Here is a 21,660-nt window from a genome sequence, read left to right as displayed (position 1 = left end):
CCTTCTAGAACTATTTCAAACAATCCAAAAAGAGGGAATCCTTCCCAAATCATTTTATGAGACCAACATCATCTTGATACCAAAACCCGGCAGAGACCCAACGAGAAAAGAAAACTTCAGGCCAATATCCATGATGAACATAGATGCAAAAATCTTCAATAAAATATTGGCAAGCCGATTGCAACAGCAAATCAAAAAACTTATTCATCATGATCAAGTAGGATTCATCCCAGGAATGCAAGGCTGGTTCAACATACGCAAGTCTATCAACGTAATTCACCACATAAACAGAACAAAAAACAAAAACCACATGATTATCTCAATCGACACAGAGAAGGCATTTGACAAAATTCAACAGCCCTTTATGCTAAAAACCCTCAATAAACTCGGTATCGATGGAACATATCTCAAAGTAATAAAAGCTATTTATGACAAACCAACAGCCAATATCATACTGAATGGGCAAAAACTGGAAGCATTCCCTTTAAAATCTGGCACTAGACAAGGATGCCCCCTCTCTCCACTCCTATTCATATAGTAGTGGAAGTTCTAGCCAGACCAATCAGGCAAAAAAAGAAATAAAGGATATTCAAGTAGGAAAGGTGGAAGCCAAATTGTCTCTATTTGCAGACGCGATGATAGTATACCTAGAAGACCCCATTGCCTCAGCCCAAAACTCCTGAAACTAATTAGCAACTTCAGCAAAGTCTCAGGATATAAAATCAATGTGCAAAAATCACAAGCATTCATCTACACCAACAACAGACTTAAAGAAAGCCAAATCAAGAGTGAACTGCCATTCGCAATTGCTACAAAAAGAATAAAATACCTTGGAATACAACTCACAAGGAATGTAAGAGACCTCTACAAGGAGAACTACAAACCACTTCTCAACGAAATCAGAGAGGACACAAACAGATGGAGAAACATTCCATGTTCATGGTTAGGAAGAATTAATATCGTGAAAATGGCTAAACTGCCCAAAGTAATTTACAGAATCAATGCTATCCCCATCAAGCTACCACTGACTTTCTTCACAGAACTGGAAAAAACCACCATGAACTTCATATGGAACCAAAAGAGAGCCCGGATAGCCAAGTCAATTCTAAGCAAAAAGAACACAGCGGGGGGCATCACACTACCGGATTTCAAACTATACTACAAGGCTACAGTAATCAAAACAGCATGGTACTGGTACCAAAACAGAGATATAGACCAATGGAACAAAACAGAGGCACCGGAGGCAACACAACATACATACAACTATACAATCTTTGATAAACCTGACAAAAACAAGCAATGGGGAAAGGAATCCATGTTTAACAAATGGTGTTGGGAAAACTGGCTAGCCATGTGCAGAAAGCAGAAACTGGACCCCTTCCTGACACCTTACACTAAAATTAACTCCAGATGGATTAAAGACTTAAACATAAGACCTGGCACCATAAAAACCCTAGAAGGAAATCTAGGCAAAACTATCCAGGACATAGGAGTAGGCAAGGACTTCATGAACAAAACACCAAAAGCATTGGCAACAAAAGCAAAAATAGACAAATGGGACCTAATGAAACTCCACAGCTTCTGCATGGCAAAAGAAACAGTCACTAGAGTGGATCGGCAACCAACAGAATGGGAAAACATTTTCGCAGTCTACCCATCTGACAAAGGGCTGATATCCAGAATTTACTAAGAACTCAAACAGATTTACAGGAAAAAAACCAACGAGCCCATTCAAAAGTGGGCAAAGGATATGAACAGACACTTTACGAAAGAAGACATATATGAGGCCAACAATCATATGAAAAAATGCTCATCGTCACTGGTCATCAGAGAGATGCAAATCAAAACCACATTGAGATACCATCTCATGCCAGTTAGAATGGCGATCATTAAAAAATCTGGAGACAACAGATGCTGGAGAGGATGTGGCGAAAAAGGAACACTTCTACACTGTTGGTGGGAGTGTAAATTAGTTCAACCATTGTGGAAGACAGTGTGGCGATTCCTCAAGGCCTTAGAAATAGAAATTCCATTTGACCCAGCAATCCCATTACTGGGTATATATCCAAAAGACTATAAATCTTTCTACTATAAGGACACATGTACACGAATGTTCATTGCAGCACTGTTTACAATAGCAAAGACCTGGAATCAACCCAAATGCCCATTGATAATAGACTGGATTGGAAGAATGTAGCACATATACACCATGGAATATTATGCAGCAATCAGAAATGATGAGTTTGTGTCGTTTGTAGGGACATGGATGAATCTGGAGAACATCATCCTCAGCAAACTGACACAAGAACAGAAAATGAAACACCACATATTCTCACTCATAGGTGGGTGATGAAAAATGAGAACACATGGACACAGAAAGGGAAGTACTAAACACTGGCGTCTATTGGGGGGAAAAGGGGAGGGCCAGTGGGAGGGGGAGGTGGGGAGGAATAGCCTGGGGAGAAATGCCAAATGTGGGTGAAGGGGAGAAGAAAAGCAAAGCACACTGCCATGTGTGTACCTACGCAACTGTCTTGCATGCTATGCTCATGTACCCCAAAACCTAAAATCCAATAAAAAATTTAGAAAAAAAAAATTGCTCTGAATATGATCTGGCAGAAAAAATAAATATACAATGCCGTATTCTACTCTGTTTTGGAGTATATACACCAACGTTATACGCTCTCTCATGTAAAATACAGAAATTCTATATTTAAGCGAATTGAAAAAAATCTAAATATTATCTAAGCACCACAATGTTAAAAGCAAAATTGCTCTGAATAAAATCTGTCAGAAAAAATATACAGTGCCTTTTTTACTCTGTTAAGTAGCATATATACCAACTCAATATGCTCTCTCATGTAAAATACCGAAATTCTAATATTACCCGAATAAAAAATCTAAATATTATGTAGGCACCCCAATATTAAAAGCAAAATTGCTCTGAATATAGTCTGTTAGAAAAAATATACAATGTTTTATTTTACTCTGCTTTAGAGTATATACACCAACTCAGGATGCTCTCTTAGGTAAAATACAGAAATTCTAATTTTATGTGAATCAAAAAAATCAAAATATTATCTATGCACCCCAATGTTAAAAACAAAATTGCTCTGAATATAATCTGTCAGAAAAAATATACAATGCCCTATTCTAATATGTTTTAAAGTATATACACCAAGTCCATATGCTCTCTCATGTAAAATGCAGAAATTCTATATTTAAGCGAATAGAAAAAAATCTAAATATTATCTAGGCACCACTATGTTAAAAGCAAAATTTCTCTGAAAATAATCTGCAAGAAAAAATATACAATGCCCTTTTCAACTCGGTTTTATAGTATATACAGCAACCCAATATGCTCTGTCATGTAAAATACAGAAATTCTAATTCTACCCGAATTGAAAAAATCTCAATATTATCTAGGCACCCCAATGTTAAAAGCAGAATTGTTCTGAATATAATTTGTAAGAGAAAATATACAATGCTTTTTTCTACTCTGTTTTACAGTATATACACAAACTCAATATGCTCTCTCATGTAAAATACCGAAATTCTAATTTTAGGGGAATCAAAAAGACTCAAAATAATACATAGGCGCCCAAAAGGTAAAATAAATGGCTCTGAATATAGTCTGTTCGAAAAAATATACAATGCCTTATTCTACTCTGTTTTGGAGTATATACACCAACTCAGGATGCTCTCTCATGTAAAATAGAGAAATTCTAATTTTACCCAAGTCAAAAAAATTTAAATATTATATAGGCACCCCAGAGTTAAAAAAAAATTGCTCTAAATATAATCCGTCAGAAAAAATATACAATGCCCTATTCTTCTCTGTTTTGGAGTATATACTCCCACTCCATATGCTCTCTCATGTAAAATACAGAAATTCTATATTAAAGCAAATAGAAAAAAATATAAATACTATTTAGTTACCACAATGTTAAAAACAAAATCGCTATGAATATAATCTCTCAGAAAAAATATACAATGCCCTATTCTACTCTGTTTTGGAGTGTATACACCAACTCCATATGCTCTCTCATGTAAAATACAGAAATTCTATATTTATGTGAATCGAAAAAAAACTAAATATTATCTAGGAACTTCAATGTTAAAAGCAAACGTCCACTGAATATAATCTGTCAGAAAAAATATACAATGCCCTTTTCTACTTTGTTTTGGGGTATATACAAAAACTCCATATGCTCTCTCATGTAAAATACAGAAATTCTAATTTTACGTGAATCGAAAAGAATCTAAATAATATCTAGGCACCCCAAAGTTAAAAGAAATTGGCTCTGAATATAGTCTGGTACAAAAAATATACAATGCCTTATTCTACTCTGTTTTGGAGTATATACACCAACTCAGTATGCTCTCTCATGTAAAATACAGCAATTCAAATTTTAAGTTAATCAAAAAAAATATAAATATTATCTACGCACCCCAATGTTAAAAACAAAATTGCTCTGAATATAATCTGTCAAAAAAAATATAAAATGCCCTATTCTAAACTGTTTTAAAGAATATACACCAACCCACTATGCTCTCTAATGTAAAAACCAGAAATTCTATATTCAAGCGAATCGAAAAAAATCTAAATATTATCTAGGCACCCCAATTTTAAAATCGAAATTGCTCTAAATATAATCTGTCAGAAAAAATATACAATGCCCATTTCTACGCGGTTTTGTAGTATATAAACCAACTCAATATGCTCTCTCATGTAAAATACAGAAATTCTAATTCTACACAAATCGAAAAAATCTAAATATTATCTAGGCACCCCAATGTTAAAAACAATATTACTCTGAATATAATCTGTCAGAAAAAATATACAATGCCCTATTCTACTCTGTTTTGGAGTATATACACCAACTCTATATGCTCTCTCATGTAAAATACAGAAATTCTAATTTTACACGAATCGAAAAAAATCTAAATAATATCTAGGCACCCCAAAGTTAAAAGAAAATGGCTCTGAATATAGTCTGTTAGAAAAAATATACAATACCTTATTCTACTCTGTTTTGGAGTATATACACCAACTCAGTATGCTCTCTCATGTAAAATACAGAAATTCTAATTTTACGTAAATCGAATAAAATCTAAATATTATCTAGGCAACCCAATGTTGAAAAGAAAATTGCTCTGAATATAATCGGTCAAAATGATTATACAATGCCCTATTCTACTCGTTTTTGGAGTATATACACCAACTCAGTATGCTCTCTCATATAAAATACAGAAATTGTATATTTGAGCACATCAAAAAGAATCTAAATATTATCTAGGCACCCCAATGTTAAAAGCAAAATTGCTCTGAATATAATCTGTCAGAAAAAACATACAATGCTCTTTTCTACTCTGTTTTGTAGTGTATACACCAAATCAATATGCTCTCTCATGTAAAATACAGAAATTCTAATTTTACCTGAACCGAAAAAATCTAAATATTATCTAGGCACCCCAATGTTAACAGCAAAATTGCTGTGAATATAATCTGTCAGAAAAAATATACAATGTTCTCTTCTATTCTGTTTTGTTGTATAAACACCAACTGAATATGCTTTGTCATGTAAAATACAGAAATTCTAATTCTACCCAAATCGAAAAAATCTAAATATTATCTAGGCACCCCAATGTTAAAAGCAAAACTTCTCTGAATAAAGTCTGTCATAAAAAATATACAATGCCTTTTTCTACTCTGTTTTGGAGTATATACAGCAACTCAACATGCTCTCTCATATAAAATACGGAAATTCTAATTTTAGGTGAATCAAAAAAATCTAAATAATATCTAGGCTCCCCAAAGTTAAAAGAAAATGGCTCTGAATATAGTCTGTTACAAAAAATATACAATGCCTTATTTTACTCTGTTTTGGAGTATATACACCAACTCAGGATGCTCTCTCATGTAAAATACCGAAATTCTAATTTTACCCGAATAGAAAATAATCTAAATATTATCTAGGAACCTCAGTGTTAAAAAAAAATTGCTCTGAATATAGTCTGTTTTAAAAATATACAATGCCTTATTCGACTTTGTTTTGGAGTATATACACCAACTCCATATACTCTCTCATGTAAAATACAGAAATTCTATATTTGAGCGAATAGAAAAAAATCTAAATATTATCTAGGCACCCCAAAGTTAAAAACAAAATCGCTCTGAATATAATCTGTCAGAAAAAATATACAATGCCCTATTCTACTCTGTTTTGGGGTATATACACCAACTCCATGTGCTCTCTCATGTAAAACACCGAAATTCTAATTTTACGAGAATCGAAAAAAATCTAAATAATATCTAGATGCCCCAAAGTTAAAAGATAATGGCTCTGAATATAGTCTGTTAGATAAAATTTACAATGCCTTATTCTACTCCTTTTTGAAGTATATACACCACCTCAGTATGCTCTCTCATGTAAAATAACGAAATTCTATATTTAAGCGAATCGAAATAATTCTAGAGATTGTCTAGGCACCCCAATGTGAAAAGTAAAATTGCTCTTAATATAGTCTCTCAGATAATATATACAATGCCCTTTACTTCTCTGTTTTGTAGTATATACAACAACACAATATGATCTCTCATGTAAAATACAGAAATTCTAATTCTACCCAAATCAAAAAAATATAAATATTATCTAGGCACCCCAATGTGAAAAGAAAAATTGCTCTGAATATAATATGTCAGAAAAAATATACAATGCCCTTTTCTACTCTGTTTTGTAGTATATACACCAACTCAATATGCTCTCTCATGTAAAATACAGAAATTCTAATTTTACCCGTATCGAAAAAATGAAAATATTATCTAGGCACCCCAATGTTAAAATCAAAATTGCTGTGAATATAATCTGTCAGAAAAAATATACAATGCCCTATTCTACACTGTTTTTGAGTATGTACACCAACTCAGTATGCTCTCTCATGTAAAATACCATAATTCAAATTTTACGTGAATCGAAAAAAATCTAAATATTATCTAGGCACCCCAATATTAAAAGGAAACTTGCTCTTAATATAATCTTTCAGAAAAAAAATACAGTGTCCTTTTCTACTCTGTTTTGGAGTATATACACCAACTTTATAGGCTCTCTTATGTAAAATACAGAAATTCTAATTTTACAAGAATCGAAAAAAATCTAAATAATATCTAGGCGCCTCGAAGTTAAAGGAAAATGGCTCTTAATATAGTCTGTTAGAAAAAAAATATACAATGCCTTATTCTACTCTGTTTTGGAGTATATACACCAACTCAGTATGCTCTCTCACGTAAAATACACAAATTCTAATTTTACCTGAATCTAAAAAATTTAAATATTATTTAGTCAACCCAATGTTAAACACAAATTGCTCTGAATATAATCTGTCAGAAAAAACATACAATGCCTTATTCTACTCTGTTTTGGAGTATATACACCAACTCAGTATGATCTCTCATGTTAAATACCGAAATTCTAATTTTATGGGAATCGAAAAAAATCTAAATATCATCTAGGCACTTCAATGATAAAAATAAAATTGCTCTGAATATAATCTGTCAGAAAAAACATACAATGCCCTATTCTACTCTGTTTTGAAGTATATACAGCAACTCTATATGCTCTCTCATTTAAAATACAGAAATTCTAATTTTACGTGAATCGAAATAAATCTAAATAATATCTAGGCGCCCCAAAGTTCAACAAAAATGGCTCTAAATATAGTCTGTTAGAAAAAATATACAATGCCTTATTCTACTCTCTTTTGGAGTATATACACATACACAGTATGCTCTCTCATGTATAATACAGAAATTCTAATTCTACCCTAATCGAAAAAATATAAATATTGTCTAGGCACCTGAATGGTAAAAACAAAATTGTTCTGAATATAATCTGTCCGAAAAAATATACAATGCCCTATTCTACTCTGTTTTGGAGTATATATACCAACTCCATATGCTCTCTCATGTAAAATACAGAAATTCTATATTTAAGGAAATCGAAAAATATATAAATATTTATAGGCACCCCAATGCTAAAATCAAAATTGCTCTGAATATAATGTCAGAAAAAATATAAATGCCCTTTTCTACTCTGTTTTGTAGTATATACACCAACTGAATATTCTCTCTCATGTAAAATACAGAAATTCTAATTTTACCCGAATCAAAAAGATCTAAATATTATGTAGGCACCTCAATGATAAAAAAAAATTGCTCTGAATATAATCTGTTAGAAAAAACATACAATGCCCTATTCTACTCTCTTTTGGAGTATATATACCAACTCAGTATGCTCTCTCATGTAAAATACACAAATTCTAATTTTACCTGAATCAAAAAAATCTAAATATTATTTAGGCAACCCAATGTAAAAAGAAATTGTTCTGAAAATAATCTGTCAGAAAAAACATACAATGCCCTATTCTACTCTGTTTTGGAGTATATACAACAACTCAGTATGATCTCTCATGTTAAATACCGAAATTCTAATTTTACGTGAATCGAAAAAAATCTAAATATTATCTAGGCACTTCAATGATAAAAAAAAATTGCTCTGAATATAATCTGTCAGAAAAAATATACAATGCCCTATTCTACTCTGTTTAAAGTATATAAACCAACTCCATATGCTCTCTCATGTAAAATACAAAAATACTGTATTTAAGCGAATGGAAAAAAATTTAAAAATTATCTAGGCACCCCAATGTTAAAAGCAAAATTGCTCTGAATATAATCTGTCAGAAAAAATATACAATGCCCTTTTCTACTCTGTTTTGTAATATATACACCAACTCAATATGCTCTCTCATGTAAAATACAGAAATTCTAATTTTACCCGAATCGAAAAAAATCTAAATATTATCTAGGCACCCCAATGTTAAAAACAAAATTGCTCTGAATATAAACTGTCAGAAAAAATATACAATGCCATTTTCTCCTCTGTTTTTTAGTATATACACCAAATCAATATGCTCTCATATAAAATACGGAAATTCTAATTTTACGCAAATCGAATAAAATCTAAATATTATCTAGACACCCTATGTTAAAAGCAAAATTTCTCTGAACATAATCTGTCAGAAAAAATATACAATGCCCTAATCTACTCTGTTTTGTAGTATATACACCAACTACATATGCTCTCTCATATAAAATAGAGATATTCTATATTTAAGCGAATCGAAAAAAATCTAAATATAATCTAGGCATTTTAATGTTAAAAGCAAAATTGCTCTGAATATAAAATGTCAGAAAAAATATACAATGCACTTTTCTACTTTGTTTTTTAGTATATACACAAAATCTATATGCTCTCTCATATAAAATACTGAAATTCTAATTTTACACGAATCGAATAAAATCTAAATATTATCTAGGCACCCCTATGATAAAAGCAAAATTGCTCTGAATATAATCTGTCAAAAAAATATACAATGCCCTTTTCTACCCGGTTTTGGAGTATATTCACCAACTCTATATGCTCTCTCATGTAAAATACAGAAATTCTATATTTAGGCGTATCAAAAACAATCTTAATAATATCTAGGCGTCTTAAAGTTAAAAGAAAATGGCTCTGAATATAGTATGTTAGGAGAAATATACAATGCCTTATTCTACTATGGTTTGGACTATATACAGCAACTCAGGATGCTCTCTCATGTAAAATAATGAAATTCTAAACTTACGCAAATCGAAAAAAATCTAAATAATATCGAGGCACCCAAAAGTTAAAAGAGAATGTCTCTGAATATAGTCTCTTAGAAAAAATATACAATGCCTTCTTCTACTCTGTTTTGGAGTATATACACCAACTCAGTATGCTCTCTCATGCAAAATGCAGAAATTCTATATTTAAGCGATTTTAAAAAATCTAAATATTATCTAGGCACCCCACGTGGAAAGCAAAATTGCTCTGAAAATAATCTGTCAAAAAATATACAATGCCTTTTTCTACTTTGTTTTGTAGTATGTACACCAAGTCCATATGCTCTCTCATGTAAAATACCAAAATTGTAATTTTATGCATATCGAAAATAATATCTAGGCACCGCAAAGTTAAAAGAAAATGGCTCTGAATATAGTCTGTTAGAAAAAATATACAATTCCTAATTCTACTCTGTTTTGCAGTATATTCACCAATTCAGTATGCTGTCTTATGTAAAATACCGAAATTCTAATTTTACGCGAATCGAAAAAATTCTAAATATTATCTAGGCGCCTTAAAGGTAAAAGAAAATGGCTCTGAATATAGTCTTTTAGATAAAATGTACACTGCCTTATTCTACTCTGTTTTGGAGTATATACACAAACTCAGTATGCTCTCTCATGTAAAAAAATTAATTCTAATTTTACCCGAATCGAAAAAATCTAAATATTATCTAGGCACCCCAATGTTAAAAACAAAATGGCTCTGAATATAATCTGTAAGAAAAAATATACAATGCCATATTGTACCCTGTTTTAGAGTATATACACCATCTCCATATGCTCTCTCATGTAAAATACAAAAATTCTATATTTAAGTGAATCGAAAAAAATCTAAATATTATCTAGGCACACCAATGTTAAAAGCAAAATTGCTCTGAATGTAATCTGTCAGAAAAAATATACAATGCCTTTACTCTGTTTTGAAGTATATACACAAACTCAATATGCTCTCTCATGTAAAATACTGAAATTCTTATTTTACGTGAATCGAAAAACATCTCAATAAGATCTAGGAGACCCAAAGTTAAAAAAAAAATGGCTCTGAATATAGTCTGTTAGAAAAATTATACAATGCATTATTCTACTCTGTTTTGTAGTATATATATATACCAACTCAGTATGCTCTCTTATGTAAAATACCGAAATTCTAATTTTACATGAATCGAAAAAAATCCAAGTATTATCTAGGCACCCCAATGTTAAAAACAAAATAAATCTGAATAGAATCTGTCAGAAAAAATATACAATGCCCTATTCTACTTTGTTTTGGAGTATATACACCAACTCCATATGCTCCTTCATGTAAAATACAGAAATTCTATATTTAAGTGAATCGACAAAAATCTAAATATAATGTAGGGACCCCAATGTGAAAAGCAAAATTGCTCTGAATATAATCTGTCAGAAAAAATATACAATGCCCTTTTCTACTCTGTTTCCGAGTATATACACCAACTCAATATGCTCTCTCATGTAAAATACAGAAATTCAAATTTTACCCGAGTCGAAAAAATCTATATATTATCTAGGCACCCGAATGATAAAAAAAATTTCTCTGAATATAACCTTTCAATAAAAATATACAATGCCCTATTCTACTCTGTTTTGGAGTATATAAACCAACTCCATATGCTCTCTCATGTAAAATACCGAAATTCTAATTTTATGCGAATCGAAAAAGATCTAAATATTATCTAGGCACCCCAATGTTAAAAGCAAAATTGCTCTTAATATAATCTGTTAGAAAAATATATAATGCCATTTTCTAATGTGTTTTGTAGTATATACATCAACTCAATATGCTCTCTCATATAAAATAACAAAATTCTAATTTTACGTGAATCAAAAAAAATCAAAATAATATCTAGGCGCCTCAAAGTTAAAAGAAAATGGCTCTGAATACCGTCTGTTAGAAAAAATATACAATGCCTTATTCTACTCTGCTTTGGGGTATATACTCCAACTCAGTATGCTCTCTCATGTAAAATACCGAAATTATAATTTTACCTGAATCGAAAAAATCTAAATATTATCAAGGCACTTCAATGTAAAAAACAAAATTGCTCTGAATATAATCTGTCAGAAAAAATATACAATGCCCTATTCTACTCTATTTTGGAGTATATACACCAATTCAGTATGCTCTCTCATGTAAAATACAGAAATTCTAATTTTACCAGAATCGAAAAAATCTAAATATTATCTAGGCACCCCTATGATAAAAGCAAAATTGCTCTGAATATAATCTATTAAAAAAATATACAATGCCCTTTTCTACTCTGTTTTGGAGTATATGCACCAACTCCATATGCTCTCTCATGTAAAATACAGAAATTCTATATTTAGGCGTATCTAAAACAATCTTAATAATATCTAGGCGCCCCAAAGTTAAAAGAAAATGGCTCTGAATATAGTATGTTAGAAAAAATATACAATGCCTTATTCTACTATGTTTTGGAGTATATACACCAACCCAGTATGCTCTCTCGTGTAAAATACAGAAATTCTAATTTTACCCGAATCGAAAAAATCTAAATATTATCAAGGCACCCCAATGTTAATAGCAAAATTTCTCTGAATATATTATGTCAGAAAAAATATGCAATGCTTTATTCTACTCTGTTTTGCAGTGTATACACCAACTCAATATGCTCTCTTATGTAAAATACCGAAATTCTAATTTTACGAGAATCAAAAAGTTTATATATCTAAGCGCCCCAAAGTTAAAAGAAAATGGCTCTAAATATAGTCTGTTAGAAAAACATACAATGCCTTATTCTACTCTGTTTTGGAGTATATACATCAACTCAGTTTGCTCTCTGATGTAAAATACCGAAATTCTAATTTTACGCAAATCGAAAAAAATCTAAATAATATTTGGTCTCCCCACTGTTAAAACAAAATGGCTGTGAATATAGTCTGTTAGAAAAAATATGCAATGCCTTATTCTACTTCGTTTTGGGGTATATACACCAACTCAGTATGCTCTCTCATGTAAAATACCGAAATTCTAATTTAATGTGAATCGAAAAAAATGTAAATAATATCTTGGGGCCCCAAATTTAAAAGAAAATGGCTCTGAATATAGTCTGTTATAAAACATATACAATGCCTTATTCTAATTTGTTTTGGAGTATATAAAATAACTCACTATTCTCTCTCATGTAAAATTCAGAAATTATAATTTTACCCGAATAATAAAAATCTCAATATTATCTAGGCACCCCAATGTTAAAAACAAAATTTCTCTGAATATAATCTGTCAGAAAAAATATACAATACCCTCTGAATATATTATGTCAGAAAAAATATGCAATGCTTTATTCTACTCTGTTTTGCAGTGTATACACCAACCCAATATGCTCTCTTATGTAAAATAACAAAATTCTATATTTAAGCATATCAAAAAAATCTAAATACAATCTAGGCACCACAATGTTAAAAGCAAAATTTCTCTGAATATAATATGTCAGAAAAAATATTCAATGCCCTTTTCTAATATGTTTTGGCGTATATACACCAACTCAATATGCACTCTCATGTAAAATACCGAAATTCTAATTTTACATGAATCGAAAAAAATCTAAATAATATATAGGCGCCACAAAGTTAAAATAAAATGGCTCTGAATATAGTCTGTTAGAAAAAATATACAATGCCCTATCCTACTCTGTTTTGGAGTACATACACCAACTCAGTATGCTCTCTCATGTAAAATATCGAAATTCAAATTTTACGCGAATAAAAAAAATCTAAATATTATCAAGGAACCCCAATGTTAAAAGCAAATTGTCTCTGAATATAGTCTGTCAGAAAAAAAATACAATGCTTTTTTCTACTCTGTTTTTGAGTATATACACCAACTCAATATGCTCTCTTATGTAAAATACCGAAAATTTAATTTTACGTGAATCGAAGAAAATCTAAATAATATCTAGGCACCCCAAAGTTAAAGGAAAATGGCTCTTAATATAGTCTGTTAGAAGAAATATACAATGCCTTATTCTACTATGTTTTGGAGTATATACACCAACTCAGTATGCTCTCTCATGTAAAATAGAGAAATTCTAATTTTAACCGAATTGAAAAAATCTAAATAATATCTAGGCACGCCAATGTTAAATAAAAAATTGCTCTGAATATAATTTGTCAGAAAAAATATACAATGCCCTATTCGACTCTGTTTTGGAGTATATACACCAACTCCATATGCTCTCTCAGGTAAAATACAGAAATTCTATATTTAAGCGAATCAAACAAAATCTAAATATGATCTTGGCACCCTAATGTGAAAAACAAAATTACTCTGAATATAAACTGTCAGAAAAAATATACAATGCCCTATTCAACTATTTTTTGGAGCATATAAACCAACTCCATATGCTCTCTTATGTAAAATACAGAAATTCTATATTTAAGCGAATGGAAAAAAATCTAAATATTATCTAGTCACCCCAATGTTAAAAGTAAAATTTCTCTGAGTATAATCTGTCAGAAAAAATATACAATGTTGTTTTCCACTTTGTTTTGGAGTATATATACCAACTCAATATGCTCTGTCCTGTAAAATACCGATATTCTAATTTTACGCGAATCAAGAAAAATCTAAATAATATCTAGGCGCACCAAAGTTAAAAGAAAATGGCTCTGAATATAGTCTGTCAGAAAAAAATATACAATGCCTTGTTCTACTATGATTTGGAGTATATACACCAACTCAGTATGCTCTCTCATGTAAAATGTAGAAATTCTAATTTTACACGAATCGAAAAAATCTAAAAATAATCTAGGGACCCCAAAGTTAAAAACAAAATTGCTCTGAATATAATCTGTCATAAAAAATATACAATGCCCTATTCTACTCTGTTTTGGAGTATATACACCAACTCCATATGCTCTCTCATGTAAAATAAAGAAATTCTATGTTTGAGAGAATCGAAAAAAACTCAATATTATCTAGGCACCGCCATGTTAAAAACAAAATTGTTCTGAATATACTCTGTCAGAGAAAATATACAATGCCTTATCCTCCTCTGCTTTGGAGTACATACACCAACTCAGTATGCTCTCTCATGTAAAATACAGAAATTCTATATTTAAGCAAATCGAAAATATCTAAATATTATCCAGGCACCCCAATGTTAAAAACTAAATTGCTCTGAATATAATCTGTCAGAAGAAATATACAATGCCCTTTTCTACTCTGTTTTGGATTATACACCAACTCAATAGGCTCTCTCAATTAAAATGCAGAAATTCTAATTTTACACGAATCGAAAAAAATCTAAATAATATCTAGGCGCCCCAAAGGTAAAAGAAAATGGCTCGGAATATAGTATGTTAGAAAAAATATACAATGCCTTATTCTACTCTGTTTTGGAGTATATACACCAACTCAGTATGCTCTCTCATGTAAAATACTGAAATTCTAATTTTACACGGACCGAAAAATATCTAAGTAATATCTAGGCTCGCCAAAGTTAATGGACAATGGCTCTGAATATAGTCTGTTAGAAAAAATATACAAAGCCTTATTCTACTCTGCTTTGGAGTATATATATTAACTCAGTATGCTCTCTCATTTAAATACCAAAATTCTAATTTTACACAAATCGAAAAAATCTAAGTATTATCTAGGCACCCCAATGTTAAAAACAAAATTGCTCTGAATATAATCTGTCAGAAAAAATATACAATGTTCTATTCTACTCTGTTTTGTAGTATATACACCAACTCCATATGCTCTCTCATGTAAAATACAGAAATTCTATATTGAAGTGAATCGAAAAAAATCTACATATAAATTAGGCAACCCAATGTTAAAAACAAAATTGCTCTGAATATAATCTGTCAGAAAAAATATTCAATGCCCTTTTCTACTTTGTTTTGGAGTATATACACCAACTCCATATGCTCTCTCATGTAAAATACAGAAATTCTTTATTAAAGCGAATCGAAAAATATCTAAATATAACCTAGGCACCCCAATGTTAAAAGCAAAATTGCTCTGAATATAGTCTGTCTAAAAAAATATACAATTCCATTTTCTACTCTGTTTTGGATTATATACACCAACTCAATATGCTGTCTCATGTAAAATACCGAAATTCTAATTTTACGGATATTGAAAAAAATCTACGTAATATCTAGGCGCCCCAAAGTTAAAAGAAAACTGCTCTGAATATAGTCTGTTATAAAAAATATAAAATGCCTTATTCTACTCTGTTTTGGAGTATATACACCAACTCAGTATGCTCTCTCATGTAAAATACATAAATTCTAATTTTACCCGAATCAAAAAAATCTAAATATTATCTAGGCAAACCAATGTTATAAACAAAATTTCTCTGAATATTATTTGTCAGAAAAAATATAAAATGCTTTATTCTACTCTGTTTTGTAGTATATACACCAACTCCAAATGCTCTCTGCAAGTAAAACACAGAAATTCTATATTTAAGGGAATCGACAAAAATCTAAATATGATCTAGACATTCCAATGTTAAAAGCAAAATTGCTCTGAATATAATCTGTCAGAAAAAATATACAATGCATTATTCTACCCTGTTTTGGAGTATATACACCAACTCAGTTTGCTCTCTCATGTAAAATACCGAAATTCTAAATTTACGTGAATCGAAAAAAATCTAAATATTATCTAGGCACCCGAATGTTAAAAGCAAAATTGCTCTGAATATAATCTGTTCAGAAAAAATATACAATGTTTTTTTCTACTCGGTTTTAAATTATATACACCAACTCAATATGCTCACTCTTCTAAAAAACCGAAATCCTACTTTTACCCGAATCAAAAGAAATCTAAATAATATATAGGAGCCCCAAATTTAAAAGAAACTGGCTCTGAATATAGTCTGTTAGAGAAAATATAAAATGCCTTATTCTACTCTGTTTTGGAGTATATACACCTACTCAATATGCTCTCAAACGTAAAAAACCGAAATTCTAATTTACGCGAATCAAAAAAAATATAACTAATATCTAGGCACCCCAAAATTAAAAGAAATTGGCTGTGAATGTTGTCTGTTAGAGAAAATATACAATGCCTTATTCTACTCTGTTTTGGAGTACATACACCAACTCAGTATGCTCTCTCATGTAAAATACCGAAATTCTAATTTTTTCCGAAACGAAAACATCTAAATTTAATCTAGGCACACCAATATTAAAAACAAAATTTCTCTGAATATAATCTGTCAGAAAAAATATACAATGCCCTATTCTACTCTGTTTTGGAGTGTATACACCAACTCCATATGCTCTCTGATGTAAAATACAGAAATTCTATATTTAAGCTAATCGAAAAAAATCTACATATAATCTAGGCACCCCAATGTTAAAAACAAAATTTCTCTGAAAATAATCTGTCAGAAATAATATTGAATGCCTTATTCTACTCTGTTCTGGAGTATATACAACAACTCAGTATGCTCTGTCATGTAAAATACAGAAATTCTATATTTAAGCGAATCGAAATATATCTAAATATTATCCAGGCACCCCAATGTTAAAAGCAGAATTGCTCTGAATATAATCTGTCAGAAGAAATATACAATGCCATTTTCTACTCTGTTTTGGAGTATATACACCAACTCAATATGCTCTCTCATGTAAAATGCAAAAATTTTAATTTTACGTGAATCAAAATAAATCTAAATAATATCTAGGCGCCCCAAAGTTAAAAGAAAATCGCTCGGAATATAGTCTGTTAGAAAAAATATACAATGCCTCATTCTACTCGGTTTTGGAGTATATACACCAACTCAGTATGCTCTATCATGTAAAATACCGAAATTCTAATTTTACGCGAATCGAAGAAAATCTAAATAATATCTAGGCACCCCAAAGTTAAAAGAAAATGGCTCGGAATATAGTCTGTTAGAAAAATACACAATGCCTTATTCTACTCTGTTTTGGAGTATATACACCTACTAACTATGCTCTCTCATGTAGAATACCGAAATTCTAATTTTATGCAAATCGAAAAAAATCTAAATAATATTTAGGCGCCCAAAATTTAAGAGAAAATGGCTCTGAATACAGTCTGTTAGAAAAAATATACAATGCCTTACTCTACTCTGTTTTGGAGTATATACACCAACTCAGTATGCTGTTTCATGTAAAATACCGAAATTTTAATTTACCCAAATCGACAAAACCTAAATATTATCTAGGAACCCAAATGTTAAAAACAAAATTGCTCTGAATATAATCTCTCAGAAAATATATACAATGCCCTATTCTACTCTATTTTGAAGTATACACACCAACTTCATATGCTCTCTCATGTAAAATACAGAAATTCTATATTGAAGCGAATCGAAAAAAATCTAAATATTATCTACGCACCCCAATGTGAAAAACAAAATTGCTGTGAATATAATCTATCAGAAAAAATATACAATGCCTTATTCTGCTCTGTTTTGAAGTATATACACCAACTCAATAGGCTCTCTCATGTAAAATGCAGAAATTCTGATTTTAAGTGAATCGAAATAAATCTAAATAATATCTAGGCGCCCCAAAGTTAAAAGAAAACGGCTCTGAATACAGTGTGTTAGAAAAAATATACAATGCCTTATTCTACTTCGTTTTGGAGTATATACACCAACCCAGTATGCTCTCTCATGTAAAACACCAAAATTCTAATTTTACCCGTATCGACAAAATCTAAATATTATCTAGGCTCCCGAATCTTAAAAGCAAAATTGCTCTGAATATAATCTCTCAGAAAAAATATACAATGCCTTATTCTACTCTGTTTTAAAGTATATACACCAACTCAGTATGCTCTTTCATTTAAAATACCGAAATTCTAATTTTACGTGAATTGATAAATATCTAAATATTATCTAGGCACCCCAATGTTAAAAGCAAAATTGCTCTGAATATCATCTGTCATAAAAAATATACAATGCGCTTTTCTACTCGGTTTCGGAATATATACACCAACTCAATATGCTCTCTCATGTAAAATACCGAAAATTCTAACTTTACGCGAATCGAAAATAATCTAAATAATATCTAGACGCCCCAAAGTTAAATGAAAATGGCTCTGAATATAGTCTGTTAGAAGAAATATACACTACCTTATTCTACAATGTTTTAGATTATATACAAAAACTCAATATGCTTTATCATGTAAAATACAGAATTTCTAATTTTACCCGAATAAAAAAAAACTAAATATTATCTAGGCACCCCAATGTTAAAAACAATATTGGTCTGAATATAATCTGTTAGAAAAAATATACAATGCCCTATTCTACTCTGTTTTGGAGTATATACACCAACTCCATTTGCTCTCTCATGTAAAATACAGAAACTGTACATTTAAGAGAAACGAAAAAAATCTAAATATTATCTAAGCACCCCAATGTTAAAAGCAAGATTACTCTGAATATAATCTGTCAGAAAAAATATACAATGCCCTTTGCTACTTTGTTTTGTAGTATATACACCAACTCAATATGCTCTCTCATGTAAAATAAGGAAATTCCAAATTTACGTAAATCAAAAAAAATCTAAATGTTATCTAGGAACCCCAAAGTTAAAAGCAAACTTGCTCTGAATATCGTCTGTCATAAAAAATATACAATGCCCTTTTCTACTCTGTTTATGAATATATACACCAACTCAATATGCTCTCTAATGTAAAATACCGAAAATTCTAACTTTACGCGAATCGAAAAAAATCTAAATAATATCTAGGCGCCCCAAAGTGAAATGAAAATGGCTCTCAATATAGTCTTTTAAAACAAATATATAATGCCTTATTCTACTATGTTTTAGATTATATACAAAAACTCAGTATGCTCTATCATGTAAAATACAGAAATTCTAATTTTACCCGAATCGAAAAAATCTAAATATTATCTAGGTACCACAATGTTAAAAACAAAATTGCTCTGAATATAATCTGTCAGAAAAAATATGCAATGCTTTATTTTACTCTGTTTCGGAGTATATACACCAACTCAGTATGCTCTCTCATGTAAAATACCGAAATGCTAATTTTATGCGAATCAAATAAAATCTAAATAATATCTAGGCACCCCGAGATAAAAGAAACTGGCTCTGAATATAGTCTGTTAGAAAAAATATACAATGCTTTATGCTACTCTGTTTTGGAGTATATACACCAACTCAGTATGCTCTCAAATGTAAAATACAGAAACTATAATTTTACCCGAATCGAAAAAATATAAATATTATCTAGGCATTCCAATGTTAAAAACAAAATTGCTCTGAATATAATCTGTCAGAAAAAATATACATTGCCCTATTCTACTCTGTTTGGGGTATATACACCAACTCTACTTGCTCTCTCATGTAAAATACAGAAATTCTATATTTAAAAGAATCGAAAAAAATCTAAATATTATCTAGGCACCCCAATGTTAAACGAAAAATTGCTCTGAATATAATCTGTCAGAAAAAAAATACAATGCTTTTTTCTACTCTGTTTTTGAGTATATACACAAATCAAAATGCTCTCATGTAAAATACAAAAATTATAAATTTACGCGAATCGAAACAAATATAAATAATATCTAGGTGCCCCAAAGTTAAAAGAAAATGACTCTGAAAATAGTCTGTTAGAAAAAATATACAATGCCTTATTCTTCTCTGCTTTGGAGTATATACACCAAATCAATATGCTCTCTCACGTAAAATAAAGTAATTCTAAATTTACGTGAATCAAAAAAATCTAAATATTATCTAGGCACCCCAATGTTAAAAGCAAAATTGCTCTGAATATAATATGTCAGAAAAAATATACAATGCCCTTTTCTACACTGTTTTGTAGTATATACACCAACTCAAATTGCTCTCTAATGTAAAGTACAGAAATTCAAATTTTACACGAATAGAAAAAATCTAAATATTATCCTGGCACCCCAATGTTAAAAACCTAATTGCTCTGAATATCATCTGTTAGAAAAAATATACAATGCCCTATTCTACTCTGTTTTGGAGTACATACACCAACTCCATATGCTCTCTCATGTAAAATACAGAAATTCTATATTTAAGCGAATCGAAAATAATCTAAATATTATCTAGGCACCCCAATGATAAAAACAAAATTGTTATGAATATAAACTGTCAGAAAAAATATACAATACCCTATTCTACTCTGTTTTGGAGTATATACACCAACTCCATATGCTCTCATATGTAAAATACTGAAATGCTATATTTAAGCGAATCGAAAAAAATCTAAATATTATCTAGGCACCCCAATGTGGAAAACAAAATATTCCTGAATATAATCTGTCAGAAAAAATCTACAATGCTCTATTCTACCCTGTTTTCGAGTATATACACCAACTCCATATGCTCTCTCATGTAAAATACAGAAATTCTATATTTAAGCGAATCGAAAAAAATCTAAATATTAGCTAGGCACCACAACGATACAAGGAAAATTGCTCTGAATATAATCTGTCAGAAAAAATATACAATGCCCTTTTCTACTGTGTTTTGTAGTATATGCACCAACTAAATATGCTCTCTCATGTAAAATACAGAAATTATAATTTTACCCGAATAGAAAATATCTAAATATTATCTAGGCACCACAATGTTAAAAACAAAATTGCTCTGAATATAATCTGACAGAAAAAATATACAATGCCCTATTCTACTCTGTTTTGGTGTATATACACCAACTCTACCTTCTCTCTCATGTATAATACAGAAATTCTACATTTAAGCGAATCGAAAAAAATCTAAATATTGTCTAGGCACCCCAATGTTAAAAGCAAAATTGCTCTGAGTATAATCTGTCAGAAAAAATATACAATGCCCTATTCTTCTCTGTTTTGGAGTATGTACACCAACTCCATATGCTCTCTCATGTTAAATACAGAAATTCTATATTTAAGCAAATCGAAAAAAATCTAAATATTATCTAGGCACCGCAATGT

The sequence above is a fragment of the Callithrix jacchus genome, chromosome 13 (genome assembly GCF_049354715.1).
Source record: "Callithrix jacchus isolate 240 chromosome 13, calJac240_pri, whole genome shotgun sequence".
Lineage (NCBI taxonomy): Eukaryota > Metazoa > Chordata > Mammalia > Primates > Cebidae > Callithrix > Callithrix jacchus.
Note: the sequence above shows the minus strand (reverse complement) of the source record.